Source organism: Columba livia, chromosome 9 (assembly GCF_036013475.1).
Source record: "Columba livia isolate bColLiv1 breed racing homer chromosome 9, bColLiv1.pat.W.v2, whole genome shotgun sequence".
Taxonomy (NCBI): Eukaryota; Metazoa; Chordata; class Aves; order Columbiformes; family Columbidae; genus Columba; species Columba livia.
The window spans coordinates 12,128,620-12,152,362 of NC_088610.1; the positions used below are offsets into that span (position 1 = coordinate 12,128,620).

At 38.2% G+C, this 23,743-nt stretch overlaps 1 protein-coding gene across 5 annotated transcripts in view; it reads right to left on the minus strand.

Moving 5' to 3' along the window:
- The window catches only part of NLGN1 (neuroligin 1), a 381,690-nt gene extending 358,325 nt beyond the window's left edge, over positions 1–23,365 (minus strand). For 2 of the 5 annotated variants that reach the window (XM_065073819.1, XM_065073818.1), the window contains exon 1: positions 22,791–23,365. The gene's annotated coding sequence lies outside the window, so the exon portion shown is untranslated. The remainder of the gene's footprint in view (positions 1–22,790) is intronic. The other 3 variants (XM_065073827.1, XM_065073823.1, XM_065073820.1) reach the window with 2 other exon arrangements.
- Positions 23,366–23,743: the final 378 nt, after the last annotated feature.

The window sequence follows — 23,743 nt, forward strand, 5'->3', positions numbered from 1 at the left end:
CAGAAAACAAAACCAGTCAGGAAACGCACACATGATAGAAAGTTGTTTTAATAATAAATTAGATAAAATCCCAACACATTAATATAATACTACAATTTACAAATATAAAATATAGCTTGATTACCAGCCTCCTTATTTCTGAAGGTTAGATTAAAATTGGCACTTAAATAATCTACTATCGAGAAAAATTTGGAACAAAATTAGAAACATTCAGCTGAGACTCAAGCTATTTTACTGTGGCTAATAAGCAACAGATTTCTACTTGATTTTTATTCACAGGAGATTAGATTCAGAAGTAATTGGATCTGTGTTTCAACCAATTCAAGGTAACTGAATGAAAAGTCAAAGCTGTGAAAAAAGCAGTTGGCCAAATCTATCTAGCCAAAGTTGTTACAAAGGTCTGATTTTGAGAAAGGGTAAGCACCTCACAGAAAGCTGATACCCCCAGCTTCTGAAGAATTCAAGACTATATATTAGCAGCAGGGCTGCACTTCTCAAACCTTAACACAATATGTCAACTTTTATAAAGACATTGGTATTGGTAGGGCAAAAATTCCCATTATGTGTGTGGCAGTGCTCATGGATATCCTTCAGAGCAAACAACAGAAGAAAAACTTATTTGCCAATACACTTGTTCTGTAGCAATAGTATTTGCACTAAACTGTCATGCCCAGTTCCCAAGGCAGCACCATTATTACCTCTGATACTGGGGCAAAAGCACAATAGTTAACAAAAAAACATCCATATGAAGTCCCATCAAAAAAGTAGGTGGGAAAAAGCACAATAAATAGACAAAGGATAAGTCAGAAAAAAGACTTGAAAGCTTTGCTTTCCATCTTATATGAGGAAAAAAATACAAAGAAATTGTACAGCAATATGACAATATCCATTTAATTCCAACATACCTACTAGCTTAACAGTTAGCCAATGTGAAAAGAAAAATAGTATTATGAAGGTAAAATAAGAGATTTTTTGTTTTTAAAATAGATGCAGACAAAATATATCTGAAATCAATACCAAAGATGTGCTTAAAAGCAAAAGTATGCAAATGCTCTAAAGAATCAAGGTAATGTAGAGTTGTAACCTAACATGTAAACCAAAACCAACTGGCATAATATAATTTATTTGTATCATCTGTACAACTGATTATTTTCACAACTCTCTGTCCCAAATACTCATCAGCTCCACTTTGCCTTGTACTGGTTTTTGTCAGATATACACCATCTGAACGACTCAAGTATCAACCAACTTTAAAAAAAATTGCAATTTCAGCATGTCAACACATGCCAAACTGAAATAAACCCCAAAGAATTTAAAACTATCACTTCTACAGATGTACATGATTCTTAAAAATCATGTATATAAGTTTATATATTCACATGGTGTTTTACCAATATGGAATAATATAACCTGCTGCCATGAAATGCCTGAATGCAAGAGGAGACAAGAAGAACCAGCATGAGAGAAAACACAGAATAACAGAACATATTGAATGAGGAGTGATTACTGGCATGTTCAACTAAGGAGGAAAGATTTCTGGCATGACTACGTTTTGAGAAAAAACATGGAAATAGCAGGAGAGATATAACACAGAACTATATATAAACAAGCACAGCACAGTAAAAGCCATGCTTATTTGAACCAGAGAACACTAACAGTAAGGTGAGATACCTGGAAAGGTCTGCTGCATAGCGATGGAGTTTATGGTTGGCTTCAGCTTGCGTTTGAGCAATAACATGTACATTTGAAAACTTTCTTATCAGCAACAAGTAGGGTAAGGCAACAGGAAAACACAAACTGAGTAAAATTGACACAGTTGAACTGTCAATTTACAGCTAGTGTAAACCAAATCCAAGCTAAGCTGAAAATAAAAACAGAGGAGCTACTACTTCAGTCAGAATTTCATCTCCATATTGAATTCATCCAAACCTTCCACTTCAAATTTAACTGAAGCTGTCACAGAATTTCCCATCTGCCTCACAGGAGAGCTGCAGACTCCAGGAGACTTGCCACATCATGTAGAATAAGTTTACTGTGAAAAGTGTGGCTTTTTTCCTAGAATAGAAGGTAATTGGCAGAATGAGAGAGAGTAGGAATCATTTGAGATTATACAAGTGCATCAGAGCTGGGACCTTGAGTGATATTGTTTGATGCACCATGGGACTGAGGAGGACAGACTTTTGTAGCATCGTTTTGGACAGGCTAGGAAGGAGGAATACACATGGCAGAGGGACAGAAAAGAAAAAAATATAGTGAATATGCCAACACATAACCAACACAGTCACAAGGGCTTGTGGTAAATTTATTTTCAAGTCTTGGCAGAGACTGAAATGCATATTCCCTGTTAAATATGTTTTGAATAATTAATATCAGATTGAAGAATGAAAACATTCAGAATATTATATTTGATGTGTTTCTCGTCCATTTTACACTAATGGCACAATTGATATAAGTCAATGTGAAAATCAATGCTGAATATTTGGCACAGTACAGTGGTACATGGCAGAATCCACTGAGAGCTATTACATTCAAAAAATTAAGAACCTGCAAGCAAATAAATACAAGTTATATGTACGTAAATTACATAAAGGCTTACAGTTTCAATGATAAAAATGGCATCATCTGTTAAAATTAAAGCTGCCCTTACCAGGACAGGAAATTGTTTTAGAGTTAAACATTATCAGTGGAGAAAACTGAAAGCACATTTTTAATCACACAGTAATCTCCTAGTGTCCTCAGAAATAGCCCCACATCCTTAAAACATGTTCTCAACTTTGAGCTCTTTGAACAGCCAAGAAAAGCGAGGAAGAAACATAGGAGGAGGAAAGAAAGAAAAATGTGCCATCAAAAAGAAAGGGAAGTTCCTCTCATCTCCATTAGTACCTAAGTACTATTCGTAGGTAAGAGTAGGCTGGAAAGGAACTGGTTACAGAAGCATTAATGTCTTCATTGTCTCTACCCAGTGCCCAAAGAGCATCTGTTTTATAGATGAACAAAAGAGGGCTTCAAGGACAAGGACCAAAAGAAATTTGTGTTAAAATGCAATTATACGTTGAAAAATGAGTATATAAGTGGTGTCAGTGAGTTAAATGTTCATTGTTGTGACTCCTGATGCGATTTACTTGACTTACAAGGTTTTCTCATTTCCACCACTAAAATTCTCCCTCAGATACGAACATCAAGTTGGGCTTTTTATGGCCTATGCGTCATCATCTATAATAAAGAGTCTACATTTGGGACTTAATTAATACAGCCAGGTCAGAACTCAGCTCATTCCTTCCCACAGATGTGTTTGCTCTGCAACACTAACTGGTGTAAAGAATAGCACACTTATTTTTCCACAGGAGTCAGCAGAAAGGCTGAAAATTCACAGCACATAGATCTACTGTCATTTCTTGCAGTCACTTTTCTGACCACATACATTTTTTAAAATAACTTTTTTTTTTCCCACTTGTCACAGAATTTGCAGTGCTTACTCAAGGGGTGTTTTGCCGGAGAAAGCACTTGAGCTCTATGGAAAATTATTGGCACAGTTACGTTGCATTTTGCAGCATCCTGCATTTTCTGAGGCTTGTTAGTCTAGAAGTGCAAGTAATTCTTTGAAGTAAAGGTTGATTTCATTTTTCACATTCATAAGTTGATCTCTTCCATTTTGCTTACACAATAATATGCATATTATTCAAATACCTACAAGCTGCAGACATGTAGAGATTAACCTTTTATTTCTTGTCTATGCCTTCCCTTTCCTGACCGACACCTATGTGGTATTGGGCAGAAACACTTACGAGAAGGCCCTTCTGACTTCTGTAGGAAGATTGCTGGTTTGAGGATGAGCTAGAGATATATTACATATGGAACTTCAAGTTCATTCTGGGCTTATGGATAATAACAGCACTTTGTTCTCATTGCTACTGGAAGAGAGTGATATGGGCAGAGCCACGCTCATGCCAAATTGCTGCAGACTGACATTCTTAATTTCCAGAGGTAGGAAAACTGCCACCTCATTAAGAAGAACACTGTGTTATTAGTTTATTGGCACAGAACCAGAACTGGAAAATGCATCATGCACGTCCTTGTGACTAAAGGCAAAAACTTGTAGAATTAAAAAAAAAAAAAATGTTTCTTTAAACATGAAATGGAGAATAGTGGCTTTAAAGATACCTGGAACAATAGTTAATAGTAAAGAACATTCTACTTGTGAATATATCCCCCCCATTCCATAATATCATTCTCATCGGTGCATTTTCACCCACTTCAATTATTTTAAAGACTCATGAATTTAAGACAACTGATTGACATACTAGCATTGAAAACTTCACAGTCCAAAGGAGAGGCAGCATTACAAGAAGGTCAAAGTGCACTCCTATCATAATGCAGATTCCTCCCTGAATTCCCCACCTTCTACATTCTAGTGACACTTGGGAATAAGATTGATAGAAAGAAAAAACAGCTTTCATTCTGAACAGTCTTTCTGAAAACCAGCACTTCCAGCATTTCAATACTTATCTGCCACAGCAGGGAGCTAATCCTTTAAAAACCCCAACCCAATCAGCCAACTGAACTGAAAGAATTACTTCTTTGAAGTTTTCTTTCACTGCACTGGGAAAGTTCAGATGCTCTTGCTGGGACAGTTCAGATGTCCCAACCTGCACTAATTACAAGACAAGTCCTTCCCATTCATTTTCATTGTTAATTGCAAGAATCTAAGGAAGGCGGGTTCATAATGAGGCCATTTGATTTTTGCACAGGTATTAGTCACTAGCCAAGAGCTAATTCTTCATCTGAAAACCTTTGTTTTCAGACTTCTGAAAATGCTCTTTCATTCCTAACATGCTTTAATTGACATGTAAACTATCATACATCTTGTTTTTCTGTCACATGAAAGATTACTTGCAAATGGAATGTATCTAAAACGAATGGCTCTGTTCCATCATTGTATGCTGCCCTTTGCAGAAGAAACAACTAATCTGAGAGATGCATTGTTTCTGTTGGGATTTACAGCCTCGCATTGTCTAATTATTCATGATGCATTATCCATCATAGTGCAAGTTTCTTCACAGGACTAGCAAAAACAATGTGTTACAGTTAAGTAAAATTGCCAAAACAGAGCTGTAGAAAGCATATGCCACCTGCAATCCATTATTAATTTTTTGGGCTATTGCACCTGCTGAAGTTTCCTTTTATTTTGTTTAGGTTTTTTCCAAGGCAATGAAAATTCTCAAAATGAATATCATCAGACAGTGAGGTGAACTAAGTGTTGACTGAAATGATAAAATTCATCTAATCTTCATACTAAGAAAATATTTTAATACTTTTCAGTCTGAAAAATCCTAATCCACTTTAATTAGCAATAAACAACTAGAACACAGTTGTAGAACTATGCTGTTAATAAGTAAAAAAAAAAAAAAAAAGAATTAAATATTTTAAATTGACTATAAATAGATAAAGAAACACCAGCTGGGATTAGATGAGTCAAAAAACTACTTCCTGATTGTAAAGCTCTTTACCTCTAGGACACAGATTAAATACAGGAAAGGCAAATAATGAATGACAGTGTTACCACTAATAACTCCCTGAGGGTACGGGGAAATGCACTTGCTTACGCCAGATCATTTTCCACTTTAGTGATATCCGTGTTTCAACCACAACTCGTAAGTGCATGGCTTCTTCATCTGAGGCTGGAGTTTGTATAGAGATCATTGTTTGCTGGAGAACTGACGTTAAATTCCCCTGTCTTGATTATAAACAGCAATGGGATAAATTTGTGTTGCATCTGCACCTGAGACTTAATCCTCACGATGCCTTCTAGCACCAGTGTAAATAATTTGTACAAAATTATTTTTAAAAAAAACAAACAAAAAAATTACAAAATTATTTCACATCTATTTGGGCTTACAGCTGGCTGTAACAGTTTGTAATCTAGATTTCCAGACAAATACTCTCCATATATACTACAATAAATGCATTGTTCGGGAAATAATTATGATGTTTGGCCAATACACCAGGGTTAACATTTCCTCCCTGGCAACAGAAGTGAAGAGGAGAGGACTCCCCAGCCCAGACAGGGGTGCTCAGTGCTGTGACAGCTGCTGTGGGTCAGCCCAGCCAGCCCTCAGCTCCCACTCCAAGAGATATGTGCTTCCCCCTGGGTTCTCTGTCACACCAATCAGCACTATGAGATGTCTTGGACATCCTGGGGAACTTCAAGCAGTCCTGGACATCACTGTGTGGGCAACTGGATTGCATTCTTATTGCTTTGCTGTTTCTACTCTTGACTCAGTGACTGAAGAGCTGGATTTCTTGTGGGTTTTCAGTTCCTGGGTGGCAAAAATAATATAATCAGAATGCTCCTATAGAACAAAACCTTCCAGCAAGAGAATACAATACAGACATTACCCTTGATTTATCTTCCCATGGTGTACCCATGCAGCAGGTCTCCAAAAAACCCTATGCCAGATGCTATGCATAGCTCTTTTTATGGGACGAGTAAGAAAGACAAATACTGCAGTGACAGAACATACACATGGTGTCTACACAACCAACACCTGTTGCAAGTTTTCCACTGAGTCCCACTTGAAATTTTAAGCACTTCTACCAGACTCAGAGGTATAAACTCTGTAACTATCTGTTTCTTCTGTTTAAACAGCTTTTTGACACTCTACATGCAAACTAAGAAGCAGAAGCACAGCAACAAGGGCATTAGTCAGGAAGTTTAGTTTACTGAGTGAAGCACACCAGATATTTTTTTTTATTATTCAGCTTGTAAAACTAATGCTGTTTCAACTGAACCACAATTTACATCCCTGTTCAACACTACTGATAAGGCAGCGTACAAGTTGATTAGAGCGTCACCAACAACAGGTCTTTAGCAAGTTCCATGGTAGGAAAAGAACCTTGTATGCTCATTTTCTTCCTTTCAAATTCTATCCTAGAGGTCGTGATGCACCAACGTATTCCCATACACGTTGCAACAGTATGAGACCACATGCACGAAAATAATCAGGAAGAGCAGAAATTCACTTCAACTTTCCTTTAATCTGTTTGCTAAAATCTGTCATGTTCTGCACAAGGTACTGTCATTTGTGTAGAGTACGCTGCATTAAAGTTTCAATCATACTATCCAAATATGAGAAGCTTGGAAGTAGCCATAATGAAACCGATGTCAGACAACCTCAGCTCATCACTAGATTCCAGCAGTTTGACATCTTCAAATACGAAAGACAGCTCTTCATTGCAGTTCTAGAAGTGTGTCCATGTTTCAGAATGAAACTTACATATGTCTCAGTTTCTGTGGTGATTTATTTCCCTCTGTAGCATTTACAAAATATATGAGAATACAAACCACTGTGCAGTTTATTTGCCATTTCAGGGTGATCTCAGACAGCCCAGTGAAATTCTTTAGAGCTTGCCTCACTTACTTGGCATCTTAAGCATAAAGGAAGAGGCACAACAGCTGGCTACAAATAACTTCCTTATAGATTAAAATTTCATATCTGTAGGGACAAATTCCATATTTTTAGAGGTTACTAGCACAAATTTATCAGTCTAGAAAAGTCACTTTGAAGCAGAGGGAATAGTTAGTGGGTCAGTTGAGGTGGCTTGTAGAATTACTCAAAGAAGGTGAGCTTCATATGATGGGATAGACAGATTTGTGTATTTTACTCACTGATAGACTGTTGGGCCCAAAAACATTGGTCATAGCTATTACCACTTACTCTAGGATTAAATACTCCAATGCAACCAACATTCAAGTTAATGTTTTGGGAAGCATAGTACATTGAATAAACCTCTTTCACATTTCTTCCAAATAGGAGTGTGAAAAGATTGCCCTAATTCCCTTCAGAAATCAACATTTAGGTAGTGTATGTATATGGGATGCTAAGCTTGTATATGTATCTATCACCATTTTAATTCCAATTTGTAAGTTTTTTTAGAGTTAAATATTGTCACAAGACATAGGTGCCTAACCAGGTTCTCTGAAGTTCCTGTAATAAAGCCAAATAGAAATAATGCAGCAGTTGGATATTTCCAGTGCAGGCCTGCTTAAAGTGTAAAATATTTCTGTGCATCAAAATAAACGTGTGGTCAAATAAAAGCGGTATATTAAAATCCATTGCAGAGCCCACCCACTGCTTCAACTTTTTGATTATACATGCACACATTTAACTTTGAGCCAAAAGGACTGGGATTTCTTGTAAAAATTAAATTATACATGTGCATTCAGAGAATCAGATTCTTATACACACTGTTTACCCAATAAATAAAAAAACAGAAAAAAGTATAAGACCTGAGAAACAAGGAACAGAATCCTCCCGGAAAAACTAATGCAGCTACTTACATTAGAATCAGACTTGCTTAAGCTGTTCAATCTTTAGACCCTTATATACCACACATCAAACCTGGACTACAACTTGACTAATTAAGTATTGAAACCTTTGTGCTTCTAATGAATCATGTGCCTATGCTGAAGCAGTGCTTAAATATTTATAAGTAACGAATCCTATAGACACCACAGATAGTATCTTGCAAAACTAAATGGAGTCTTCCATAAAATAGTAAAAATCTTTATATTTATTGCAAATACAAGATTGAGGATACTTGGTGCCTTGCAGAATCATTCCCTACTGCAATTTCATTTGAAGACTTGACACCTGTTTCATAACTGACAAAAAAAGTTTTATTCCATATTTGATCAATAGAAGACTCTTAATATATTTTTCAGAGACTTCAATTATTAGTAATATGGTCACAGAAATCTTGCACAAGTCATTATCTCTTTGGAAGCACCCTAAAGAAAAATCTTCAAGGAGAAAAGAATATTTGTATTCCTCTTTATAGCAAATTTCAGCCTCTCATACTTTATGGAGAAGCTCTGTGCAAACTCAAAGCTTTCCTTCAAAAGTCAAAACCTTAAATGTATCTTTTTTTCCAAACTTTAATTTATCAAAAAGGCAAAGTTTGCACTGAAGCTGACTTGCATTGAACTGAGTGTGGACTAAGAGGCTAATGCAGTATCTAATGCATCCCCGTAGGTAAGATATGTTCTTTGGGATACTGGTTACTATCCCCTCTGGGAATTTCAGTGGTTGTACTCGCTCCCTGAAACTTGGTTTTCACACTTAAAAAATGTGAGGGTAAAAATATCTGTGTTCTGATGTAGAGCACTTTGAGCTTTTAAGCATGAAAAGCAGATATTAATGTGAGCTTCAGTCCTCAAATCATGAGACTGAAGACAGACAATCTTGTCTGATAATCTGAAAACAACTAGAGCACTGATAAAATAAGTATTGGAGCTGAGTGTTGCTTTTACTTGTACAGTGCCATTAGGGTCAGTGAGGTTGCACAGACAGAAAATATAGAAGGTTTTTGATTCACAAGTTACAAGAGTATTTTTTTTTTTAAGCAGTTCTAGGGGAGACAAACAAAATTAGGAAAAATGACAAATTATTTCCCTTATCATGGCAGCACCATATATAAATTTATATCTTTATTCTTTGGGGATTTCTATGGCTGCATGAACTACGAAAATTTTATATCCAAGGTACCAAAATACAGGCAAGTACAAAATAACTTCTACAACTCAATCAAAGCAAATGTAACCTTGGGATAGAAAACTGTAGACCAGAAATCTCCACTTATTCTCCTCTGGATCACAATAAATACCTAATTCTTGAATTTCTCTAAGGTATACAATAAATGCCTCTACCTACAAAGTAGCCTGGCAAAGCCAGCCTGGCAAACCATCAGGAGTCGGAATCATTTGTGGTGGGATCTAAATGTTATTATACTAACTGTGGCAGAATCCCTAGGCAGTTTTGTTGGGTTTATTTCATGTACACAATATACAAGAGTATCTCTAAGGCAACAGAGAGCTCCTGAGCAGAGACCAAAAGGCTTTCAAAAAAGATATTCTGAGAACAGACAGCTCAAGAAAACACTTTATTCTGCAGTTTATTGGAAAGAAACTACCATTACAGTCATTAACAGCCTGGTGTAGATTCAAGTAGAAGCACATTTTTATAATTTATTTCTACTTTTAAAGTATTTTACTTCTGAAAATGTAACAATGAATTAATTTCAACACAAGACAGGGTCCTGGGCACAACTGAATATGTCAATGGTGAGCAAAGGGAATTGCGTTTATCACTCCCACACATTTCAGATTATCTTCTTTTGTGACTGCTGTACCTCCAGAGGGGAAAAAATCAAGCCTCAGTTTTGAAAATAAAGGCCCTGTGTAAAGGATTGGCTGATGGAATAAAGACAAAGTTTGGATAAGAACCAGCACAGGCATGCCTACAGATAAACACATTCCTGGACAGGGTCAGTTTCCCTTTCAAGAGTTATTTACTTGTGATCTGTTAACAACTTCCCATTTTTTCTGCTCAAACACCGAGGAAAATCTTGGCTTTGCAGTTGGGTCTGGCTCTGCAAGGCTGATTTTTTTTTTTATTCAGTGTTTTCGCTGTAATCCCATAGACCAATACTTTGCTACTATGGTGATGGGACAGCTAATTGCAAAATCTTAATTATGGACTTATAACTTTGAAAACCCTGAATTCCTTCAGAAGACAAACATATAAATCACGAGGAAATAACTGTGTTTCCAGATCAAAATACTAAACCTAAAAATGTCTTAACAGCCATAATAAACTGTGCCAGTGTACTTTGAAGTGGAAATTCAGAGAATTTTATGAAATTCTGCAAATCTTGAGTTACACTTGGAATGCATTTCCACTAGGTTATCAGAACTGAGCAGCTACTCTATGAACAGTAATAGGTATAGATAAAGAAAAGCAATAAAATTATTACCACTGTGTGGAAATTATGAAAATGTTTTATTAAAAGTATTCATCTGGAACAAACCCTGCCACATATATTTCAGCAGTGTTATAGGTTTTCTTATAGGCCTGCCTCTGAGAACTTCACATGGATAACGAACTTGCTTGCATTTTTGTTGTTCCTTTCTTAAGAGGATAACATATCCTTTCTTATTCCTGTGGGAGCTAACATCCTGAATTGTATGCAAAAGATTTAACAATACTCCTGTGCTTGTTTCAGCACAAACCTCCAGCCACTCACTGGTATATTATAATAGATTTACTGCAGGTCAAGCTGAGCTGAGGCACTAAGGGAGGTTCCAGATCTTCCACCTACCCCAGCCCCTATTCTCCTGCAACAGCAGAAAATCCCAACTCCTCACTTTTCTGTTCCCCAGCTTCAAAAAACTTCTGTAAATGCACATATATGGGGAAAAAAATAAATTCCAAACCCATAACTTCACGCTGCTAAGGTCAGCACCAACATATTGAGTGACATGGTATGATACAGGGCTGCCTGAGCCAACACTGAGCCTTTCAAGGCAGATGCCTTGCATCAGTCTTTCAGAAGGTGCATAACTCCTGCATCACTTGTAGCCTCTCCCCGATCTCTAGGGTACATAAGATGAATACATAACAATTTAGTCACTTAAACCTGAAAACCAGGAGAAAACTACAGCCCCCCAATTTTCAGCTGAACTTCATTTGTATTGGCCAAAACATGGATGGTGTTCACAACAAATTCCTAGAAAAGAAAGTCCAGCTAAAGTGAAGAATTGGTAGCAGCTCAGCCTGCCATCTGTCAAACCCTTAGAGCATAAAGCAGCCCAGTATAACTTTGACATCTAATGTACTGGTGGAGCTGCGGTACAAGCTGCATTTAAAGAACATATTGCATGATCTGGGAAAATCCAAACCTTATTTAATAGTAAAAAAAAAAAAAAAAGAGTTCAACAGAAATTACTCTAGAAGCAGTGGAACTGAATATTATCGGTTTTGGGGGGTTTTGAGTACCCTAAAGAACTCCAGTTAAGGTGTCTCATTGCCTGTTACTCTACATTCAATTTTGTTAAGGTGTGTGGGACTCTAATTTTTATATTTAAAAAACCTCTACTCTTGGAATGGTCTTTTTACTCACTGGAGTGCACAGGCTGCAGACACTGTCAGCTTCCACTGAGGGCACTGGAAGGGAAAACATTTACATTTCCCTGCTCCATACCCACATGCCAGAATCCACCACAAACTGGGCCTAAGAAAACAAAACACATTCACTAAAATTAGCAGAGATTCAATTACAGAATTAATCCTCTTGAGCAGGTGGTTTCTGGTGAATCCACTGCCAGCAACAGGCTCCATATCAGGTAAATCCAACTTCTACTGCCAAGAAGTTAATCAAAAAGCTATTATAACTTATTACTTGTCTAATTGGGGGCCTGCAAAGCATTGTAAACATTTCCGAGTTATATAAATAAGTAGCACATCCATTATCTATATCCAGATACCAGGACAGATAAATTGATTATTTTGTAATTTAACATGTAAATTAATGTGTGTGTGTGGCTGTGACTGCGTGAGTGCACACTATTCAGCCATTTATCACAAAGACAGTTTCTTACATCATTTGGCATCTTTTCCACTTTTAAAAAATGGCAAAACCAGCAAGGAACCCTTAAATACATATGTGTAGTCTCCACCACATGAAATGCAGTGACACATACTAGCACTGCTTTAAATCAGGAAATCAAAAAATAAGGTTCTAACATTTATGTTCACTGGCCCAAGTTACGCATCACTGTATGGACAAAAGAGCTGTCAAAAGGGATCAGGAAACTCTGGCCTTTTAAATGCTTTCAGTGAGGGTGGCTAGGACTCAAAGTTTCAGAGAAAGTGAACCTCCTTTCCTAACACAATGCACTAAACCCATTACACCAAACCCATCAGGTGACTAGTTTATGCTGTCGTTCCATTGAGAGGATCAGTTTAGCAGAAGTTAAGCCCCCTTGCAATGTGTCTGGGCTGAACCCCTGAGTGATGCCCAATGCATCAAATAACCTCAGGTTGGCACTACAAGTCCAATTGTGCCCAACAGCTGATCCATTTTGTGTGCACTTTGCCCTTGGACAGCAGTATGTTTGAACTTCCTAATTGCATTGTTGGTAAGAAGGTTCAGTAGAGACTTAGGTGAATAACTGAGCACATACTTTTCCTTGAGATCTTTTTAAAGGGAAGCAATGAAGAAGTTTCTTTACAGAAACAATACAGACAGGGATGTAGAATTTTTATTTTATTTAACAGAGAATGTAACATTGTCAGAGCTACAGAAAAGTGATCCAAAGACCACTGACATCAATGAGAAATTTTCCACGGATATCAGTGGACTTCGTGCTAAGCCTCAGTTGCTCAGTTTTGGTTGTAGCTCTAAAGGATGATTCTGTGTCCTGTTCAAATTACGGTGAACTGCCAAGGAACAAATCATAACTTCTTTAGAGTCTTTAGACACAACCCACAAACCAGACTTTGTCACAATACAGAGTCATTCCACCAATATGTGTCAATTTACAATTATGCAGATTTTATTTCAAGTACCATTCTGCTGCCTTCCACCTTGATTTTTTTCATAATCCTCCAGGTTTTAATATATCACCTTGCACAAAGTAGTGAGTTAGTGCAGGTTCATTTTGTCTTAGAAAGAATTTCTTTCAAGATGCAAACAGCTACTGTTTTCTGAATGCCTGGCTGAGAGAAGGTTTTTGGATAAACAGCCTCACTTAGAAAACTATATTTGCAAACTCCTTTGAGAAAGTGCAATGTATATGACAGTTTCAAATAGTGCTTTGACAACACTGTACTTGATCTGAATACGTCTTTTCATCCGCATCCCCTGATCCTCTACCCACCCATTTCAGCCATGAAGCACAAAGAGATGTCCAGTTCTGAGCTGGAGCATTTCAGACAAAGACCATTACACCACCCCATTCCTAGTCAACTAATGCAATTATCAGTTCCACATATTTGCAAATCGCTTAATACAGGAGAAATAGGGAAAATGCATTGTTGAAGCAAACTTTTGTTCTGTGTCTTCTCAATGAAGGAACTTGAAAACTAACTTAGTTTGCCATTTAAATCTGGCAGTATAACTTGCAAAATATTGAATTGTGGAAGAATTTTATTAGTAGATTTAGTCCAAATGTGAAATTGTGAAGCATGTCCATTCATTCCAGGCCTAGCAACAAATAAATTGGGTTTTTCTGATCTCTCTTATCAAGTAAAAGAAAGCCAGACCTCTTTATGAGTACTGAAACTTCTCAGCCACTCCACTTCCAGCAAAGTCTCAGCTATACTTAGTTTCTAATTTTGACTTTTAAATAACTCATTGCATATATATATATATATATATATATATATAAGTATATATATTCTAGAAATGTCTGTATACATACGTATACATACACATACTCTCTGTGGTAGGTACCTGCCTTGGAAACCTCTTAAACAGACAGATTGAATACGCTTAAATTGCTACAGCTTAATAACTTTGAAGCTCCACATGAATTGATTTTAGTACTATCGTATTGCCTTATCAGCAAAGCCCCTGTCTGAGGAAAGGATTTGTGTGTGTGCCTCTGTGCGTGCATGCCTGTAAATAAGTGAATTTTACTGCAGAGGTAGTAGAACACACAAATCTAGTTTTAAAAGTATTATCTTCAGTGTGCAGAGATCACTTTTTATAGTGGTAAGGTTAAAAGAAGAAGGAGTATCTTACGACCAAGGTGCTCAGCAAGGACTTCAGGGGCTCAGGTTCAATTCCTCACTCTGCCAGAGGCCACTGCTGTGACCCTGGACAACTTGCAGAAGCAGTTAAGCAAATGCTTAAGTCATCTTTTGTTGGAAAGGCAATATTTCCTTTCTCTCCTCTTTTGTCTGTCCTAGCACATGGATTACAAATGCTTTATACCAGTGCCTGTGAGGTGGTTTGGGGCAGGTAGTGGAATTTATATATCAGCTCAGCCCTGATTTCACTTTGCAACCTATGAACTTCACTTGCACACAAATACTTAAATAGTAATACTTTACAGATGGAGTCCAGAATTGTTATATCGCACAGATTTCAGTTGTCAGTAATCTAAGAGAATATACATTCTCCCATATAAAATATGGGATTACTACAGAAAAAAAAAAAAAAAAAAAGAGAGGTCGCAGGTGAGGAAAATAATGATTAGCTTTACTTCTATTCCTACCAGCTATCACACTGTACCAACTAAGAATACAAATGGTAAGGGGGTCCAATATGTAAATATAAAATGTATTTACATTATTATAGCGAAGAGAAAATCCAAAGTTACAGTTGTAATGGAAGATCATTATTTTTATTATACCTTCTTTGTAAGTTGCAAAATATTTTTATGACCACAATCTAGAAAAAATGGCTAGATTAGAATATGAATGTAATTAATTAAGAGTAGTCAATACAAGAAAAACGTCAGATTTGGTCAACAGATCAACACACCAAACATAGCTTCAACTTCAAAAAGTTATTTTTCATGTGTGGACAGTGTTCAACAGGTTACTTTTTTTTTCTCCCCTGCCATTTCGTCCCCTTTTGTTGTTTCCTTCCAGCCTTTGAGCTGTTACATGGCCAAGAGTTGGGCAAGCGGCTCCCCCTGGTGCTGACACCAACACGGCTCTCCAGGATTTACAGATCTGTATTTCAATTTAGGATCACACTGCGGAAACTCAGCATTATGCAGGACTAGGTTTGTCAGTCTGTAAAATAACTTCTTTTCACAGATATGGTTTATTTAATGCAGTGAAATTCTGTTTCGTTAAGCAGTGAAATTGTCTTCAGAGAAAGAGCTCGGAAGGCACCACACTACTCAGTATCATGTTATCACATGGCAAATAACCCAAGTTAAGACAGGACTTGTTGCTAGCATTGACACTGCTTTGATTAAGAATCAGCTTGCATTTTTGAAATATCAAATATTTCTGAATTAATGTGAAATTTCAAAATGCCAGCTCAAGTATATTATCAGTTAAACATCAAGTAGCTTGCTTAACTAACTCCAGGCACAACTTTTTGGCTGAGATCACATATTCTTAGTGTTTACATATTTTTGAGTTCTACTAAAAGTTTCACTCCCTTCTTTTTCTGAAACTAAGCCACTGTAATACCCTAGTTAGTACTTCTCTGAATTTGACAGGTTACCTGATCCCATATAAAATATTAGAGTAGAAGAGCTGCAATAGTTAGCATCACAGGTATTTTCACCGCAGTTCTATGATAGCTAAAGGTCTGTTACAGTTTTCATTACATTTTCCTAATTATTCAAAGCCATTTTTAAAATGTGAAAAAATGTTCTACCTATGAAGTTGTAATTCTCAAAGAAATATGTTTCTATTTAAGGACAAAATCAAAATACTTTGTTATAGCATACTAGAAATGTAACTGGATTCTAACTTCTCGTCACAAATGTTGATTTCTCTCACAAATATAATCTGAGTTTATATCAAGCAATTTGTCCTTTTTTTTTTTTTTTTAAAGAAACAATCATTTATGAATGGTCAGGCCCATATACATAGTGATGCTTTGTTATTTTGAAAGAAGCATACTTGAAAAATAATATTGACATTTCACAAAATCTGAACAGTGTCCACCAGAGTCCAACCAGATTTCCCCACATGAAACTCTCTGTTTCAAAGGCCATTACAAAGAGAAGACTCACAAGAACAGGATCAATGGTTGCATTTCTGGTCTCCAAACCAAGTAGAGATGGCAGATGAAGAAACACCTATGGCTTTCCCATTAATAGGAGGTTTAATATTTTCTTGCATCATCTGCCAGAGCCTTTATACAATTCTCGTAACTTCTGAACTACTCAGTGTTATACATAATGATCTGAAGAAGCAGCACTGTATTTTTTCCATCTGCAGTGAGCTTTCCCAGCATTCATTAATCCTCTCAGCAGCTCAGTAGTTAAATTTATGGATGGAAAAACAAAATAGATTGACTACTGGAATATATTGTCATGTAAGTGCCAAGAAAAGGCATAAGACTGAAAGTGTCCCCAGCATTTCTTTCTTGTGGACATGTGGCAGCTAAGACCTCAGACATGGGTGTGCTGGAAAAATCTGGCACAGTGCAACTGCTGCATCACAGCCCCAGCAGCTGAGTGAAGAGCAAGTATAGGAAAAGCAAAGACCAAATTATCACGCTGGTTCTCCTCTCTCTTTGTACCACCGTCAATGGCACAAGCCACTGCACATTTCCTATGAACTTGCTAAACTGGGGAAAGAAGAAAAATAGTTACTCTATCTCTCTGACAAGAACCAAGGCAATGCAAAATGTTGCTAAATAGTCAAAAAAGAAAGCTGTGGCACCCTTTTAATATCTTCTCCATCATTAAGTTTCCAAATACTACAAGATTTGTGTTTAGGTAGTGGTCTTGCTCCTAATTACTCCAGCAAATTTCCTAAAATACAAAAAATTAAGAGTGACCTTCGACCTCAGCAACAATCTGCAATAACATCACAGTTGAAAGAGTACAAACTGGTGGATGTGAATAAAGAGTAATTAAATAATTAGGTTTTGCATTTTCTAAAACTTGCTCTGTTCTTAAACGTTAGTTGCAGCAAATGTTCCTTCTGGCTGCCCAAGAAATACAAACAATAATAAATAAAACCTCAACACTCAGCTTGTTTATAACTTAGTAACATCTAATTTCCTTTTTACTGCAATATAAATTGCTACCTGGCTACATCTTCCAATAAAACTTCATCTGCTTTTAATATTAATTGTCCAACAAATATGCTCGATCAGAGCCAGTCCAAATATTTCCAAGTTCAGGAGTTTGGAGGTTTTTTTAATAAATATAAAATCAAATATATCTCAGCTGGAGGAAAATAACAGATAAGCCAATTATGAATAATTGCTGAACAAAACAAGAGGCAGGAGTCAAAAATAAATACTCGTAGGTATATTCCTACTTCCTTAAAAATGAACTTCCACCATATTGAGTGTTAGCAAATAACTATATAAACATTAACAGGATTTCTATTTCAAATTTCTATTTTAAAATTCAGAACCCTCTTGGGCTATTTTCTGGCAACTGGGATGGAAAGTCCCCCATCCACAGCAGTGGAACGATACACCCTCCCCCTTTCCCTTTCTCTGAATAATAAAGGTTCCCCTCAATAGGAAAAGGATCAAATCCTAAACAAATAAATCAGCGCATCTGGTATTTATTTATCCCAGTCTCTGGAAATTTTATGCTAATTGCAGTATCATTATTAAGCCTCTGGAAAATATCTTTTAGTTGGTTTTATATTATTTTACTGAAATGCACAAATAGAAATGCTTTCTTCCCCAGCATTTCTCCCCTCTATATAGTATATAAAGTTAGTCCTCTCACAGTATATGAAGTTATTAAGCTGATTAACAATATACCCCATCAATTCCTTCTACTTTTTTATTGCATAATATTAAATCACATTACAAAGTTTTATCTTCCAAACTCATCAACAATAACAAAGGCAACTAAACAGTAAAATCACAGTTCTCCACTGCTTTAGCCCTGTTGTAAACCAGTGCCAATGCATGGACAAAATCGGGTGGATTTTGGACCGCAGTTGCACAGTGGCATTTCAAGATTTCACATGGCTAGTGCGTTTCGCAACAGAGCTTTACAGATAATGAGGCATCTATTATATCAGTTAGTAGCAATTTATAATCACTAAGTTCAAGACATCTTTTCTGATACGTGTCTTCTTTCTAGCTTCGTTCTTCCTGCTTTCAGTCCCCTCATCTTTCCCATGCTCCTTTTCCTACTGTGCAGGTGGCTTGTCCAGCCTCCTCCTCCACAGAGAAAAGGCATCTGAAAACCAGCCCCCAAGCACAGGCCCTCTCAGAAGCACAGGGTTTTTTTCTCTGCTGGGGAGAAAATGGCAGGGTCAAGGATTTCTTTCATAATCTTCGCATTGATAAAACTACTAAAAAATTCCATTTTAGAAACATATCTTCAGGTAGACAAATACTTAAAGCAAAAAAAGGCTTCATATAATGTAATTTTTCTGGCTTTGCAAAAAGTTCTCTAGCACACAAGACCCATACAAGGGTATCACCATTTCCTAGAAAGTTGCAGAAATCAACCTAGCATCTAGTATTACAACAATCCGGTCATTTCCATAACTAAAACTGGACTCTCGTGAATCTTTAAACCTATTTATGACAAAAGCATACTCTTAACCATTTGGATACACAACAGATTTCTGGCCATTACTCTTCCATGCCCCATGGACCTCTGCAGACTTAAAGTTTGGTTCACCAATCCATGGAGCCAGGGAGAAATCTCACTAAGCTGTCAGCAGCAGGAAGCTCTTACCCTGTGCACTGAAAAGCCATGAAACGAGTGAGACATCTAGTTTACCAGCTTATTGCAGGAAGAAATACATGACCTATACAAGGCTGCATTTTTAGTCTGGTCTTCTAAAGCAGTGAGATCTACACAACCATACTTTGTGTGCACTTATGCCAGTTTTTTAATCGGTTGGTGATTTCAGGCCAAACTAGAATCACAGAATGTCCTGAGTTGGAAGGGACCCATAAAGACCATCAAGTCCAGCTCCTGTCCCTGCATATCGCAGCCCCTAAGTACTTGAGTTAAGCTGATTTCTTTCCTTGAGTATTCATTTTTCTTCCCCAGAAACATTTGCAACTCTTGCAGAAGTTTCATTCCCATTTAGTGGCTACAGCCCGGAACTGAGCAACAAAAGCCACAGGTCCGGTCTTTATACTTGCCACTGAATCACCGCACAATCTCAGATTTATCACCCACTACAGGTACTTTTCCCACCAGTAAAAATTAGGATATTGGTAGCTGCTCACTACTGAAACGCACTATGAGACTTCAAGTAAAAGTTGAAACGGGACCAAACAGTAGTACTAGTAAATGGATGGACTTGGGTACAATAAATTAACTTCTTTGGTGTCTGGAAGACTGTTTCTCTGGTTATCCATTGCAAAATTGTAGACTCCCATACTGTGGATTAAAATACAACAGTCTTGTAATACTGTTTACTATCTGAACTAAAACTGCCAAAGCTAATTTAACAACAAGAACTAAATAGGAAATGCATCATACCTCTACCAGAAATTATGTTTGGAGATTTAATTTGCCGTATACCTTGATCAGCAATGTTCTCTATCCAGTCATGAATCACTATGTTGACCCATGAACTCAAGCATTTGCTTGCAACTCGCTGTTGCTTAAGTAATTATCATTATTACAGCATATGGGGACAACTATGTTCAAACAGGAAATTAAACAAATAAATAAACAATTTATTCAAGCAATGACATGTCAATTCAAGAACCAGATTATGCTCAAATTCACAGACAATATAAAAGGTAATGAAGAGTAAAAAGGGATATAAACAATCCTTCCAGTGAGTCACCAATTCAGTTTTCTAAATGTTCTTGACATTCAGAGGAAAGACATTTTAAAAGCTCAAATCTAAGTCTGTCCTCGTTGAGTAACCGTTCTTTGGCAAAGAGAGAACTACAGTGGCTGTACTGATGACACAACAGGAAACACTCTTTGACCTTTTCCAGTTTACAGAGATAAACAGTGAAATTTCTAACACTGTCAAATTAGCATTAAATAGATAATATTGGCATTGAAGTTACCATATAAATTGTCTGACTGCAGCACTGAAAACATCCTTACATGTAAATTCATGAAGTTTATGGAAATTTTACTTGAATAAGGACAGTAGGATTGAACTCAGCATCTCTGTGATATTTCATACTAATAAAACACACTATTCAGAGGATCTCAGAGACTAAAACGTACAGGCATTGCATGAAATAACTTCTTAGATCTGTGTTCCTTGAGAATTATTTAAACGCCTGCACAAGGTATTCAGTCGTACCAGATTTTGCATGTGGCTATTTCCCCTCCCCCCTCCCAAAAGATACATGGTAAGAAGTTTTTGAAGGGCTCAGCATGTCACATATCTATATAATTATATGATCTTCAGCAACCACCAGCCCAAGTACTCGTATGGTGAACTGAATGTGCACCTGTTCAATTGCCAATTAATGTTTGTGCACAGTGAATGATTTGTCAGCAACATTAAAATGGAGCTCCAGCTGAACACAATATGCTACACAGATTATATATGTACATGTAGATACATGTTACATCACCAGTTGCAGATAACGTTAAAGATTGTCAAAGGCAGTGGAAAGAAAACTCAGGCAAATGTAAACCCTGTGGATTAACAACGCTCTTAAAACAGTCAAACTTGATTATTTTCCTCATAGCACGTTTCCATCTGTAAGAACAGCAATATTTTACTCCAGCCTTTTCAATGCATCCTGACTGTAAATAATGGATCAAAAAATACAATCATGAATACAGAAGGTGGAAATAAAGCAACAGAAAAGGATAACATGAAAGAGGAGCTTTCCTCACAGCACTGCAGGAATACTGCTATATCCTGCTGAAGGACTGGACTCCACAGCCCCTGCTTATTTTAAGAAGATTTAAAAAAACTAAACATAGAATCATCAAGATTACAAAAGAAAAAAGTTTTCTTCATCTTTTAATCACAATATGCAATCAGAAGGCCTATGTGATTATTACCTCCTGCTTTCAGCCTAAGTCACCGAAGCAGTTTAATGAGGTTTCACTCTTCCCAGTGTCAAGGAATGTGTCACTTCACCAAACAGGTATGTTCACACACTACGCTCACTTCACAATAATCTGATCTCTCTCAATACTTTAAAAGAATAGTGACTGTCTACAGCTAAGGCACACAGTAGGAGTTCAATAAACATGGGACCCGTATAAATGAAGTCACTTTTTAGTAACGGTACCTTTATTACCACAAACACATTCACAACTGCTAGTGCAATTAATTATCTGGATGAGCAGATACGTAGCAAAGGAGTAAAAATTGCCTTTACTGGAACACAATTCATTTAGATGATTTATGGAGTTCTTTATTGTTAGCGTCACAAGAGCTTTTTCAAAACAAGACAAATCATTAAATCCCATAAAACACGGACTATTGCCACAGTTAGCAGGTAACTGATACCCTTGCTTGTGCCATTTGTATCACTAAATGGAGCAGATAGAACAAAAATTAGTAAAGCTCGCTAATGGAGAGCCTCCCAGAAGCAAGCAAGGGTATCCTTTTCCTCCTTCCCTTGTCCCCAGCCACCCAGATGGAATGACTCCCCGTTCTCCGCACGCCACAGCCCCCAGAAGCGGGTGGAATTCAGGGCAGGTGCTCCCCCGAGCTCCGCTCACCGCCCCCTCCTCCGCCGAAGGGTCTCGGGGTGCGGGGAAGAAGAAACTTTGGGAGGGACGGAGGGCGGACAGGGCTGGGTCCCCGCCGAGCCGGCGGCAGCAGCGCGGGGGCGGCTCCGGTGCCGCAGGCGGGGGCTGGACCTCGGTGAGGCCCAGAAACCGGCCTCAGCCCCGGGAACCACCGGCGAGGGGGGGATTAATTTGCCTTTAGAGGGAGAACCTGATTGCTACCCCTCCCCCGCCAACCTCTACCTAGTTTTCTCCTAAGGGAACGTTAACTACTTCTCTCTTTTTTAAAAGGCAAATAAAAATAGCTGCTGTGTTGCATTTTTCTGTGGGGCTTTTCAGAAATCCGACTGGGTGGGGAAAGTGCAAGATAAGAAATCATTTTAAACAGAGGATTGGTGGTTTTAAACAGTCACCAAATCACAGCCAAAACATGTGCACCGCAAAGAAACTCCCAAATACAGAGCAGGCAGGGAGAAATAACGTATATTTTAGTGATGAAAAGCAAGCAGGCGTGTTAGAAAAGACTCGGAAGGACGGGAGAACAGCACTGAAAATGCAAATAAACCAGCCCAGACTCTATGAGAAAAAAGAAGCTGCTGAGAACCCTGAGCAAATGCTGCTGTCTCAAAGATGGAAATAGCTCCCTTACCTTATTACTAATCCTCGCTTGCACCTGCTCTGCAATCATAAATACTTCGAGGTGCTTAGTATGAAGCTAAATTGATGACTGAATTTAAGAATTTCTTCATACACCTCTTTTACAGATTCAAAAGGAGATTTTTAGGATTGTCCTCCTCAGTATCCATTAGCTTCCCAAAGAATTCCAATTTTCTTGAAAAAGAAGCAAAAAATACGGTATGTCAATATACAAACGGGCACTGTAATAGATCCAAAAAGGCAGGGAATGGGGGAATCTGAGAGGTGTCACTACAAACTTGGCAAGCGAAACGTATCCTCAGCAGGAAGGAGAGAGAGGGGAAAAAAAAAAAAGGCTGCAAAATACAAAATTCCCAGGGAGACTTTGAAGAAGGAAAAAAAAGCAAAGCACAGAGGAAAGACGTCTGAACAGAGCACAAATGGGATGGCGGGATCTTTCCCAGCCATCCATCCGTCAGCAAAGTGAGCAGCCGCCTCCCCCGCCGCCGCTGCGGTGAAGCCGCTCTGCCACCAGCGCCACCTGCGCGCACGGCCGCGCACCCGCGCTGCGGACACACGCACGGACACGCGCCCCCACCCGTGCACACCCACACAGAGCTGGGGAGCACCCCCGCGGGGATCCCGGCGTGTGTGGCTCTGCGGGGGGGGTGCGCCCGGGCCTGCCCCCCCTCCCGGCCCGCGCGTCAGTAGTGACGCTCAGCTCAGCCGGGGATGCTGGAACAGCCGCAGCCCCAACCCGCTGCCGCGGACAGTCTCCCCCGACCCTCCCTCACGGGCTTTAAGGTTTGGGGATTTTTCTCCTCCTCCCCCTTCCTCCAGTGCACGAATCCAGAGGCGGGTCAAGTCTATTCCCCATGTTGCCTCTGCCTCACATCTTTCTCTTTGCAATCTTCCTCCCCCTTCCCAAGCCACCCAGATTCCCCAGGGCAGCCCAGCTGCAAGACG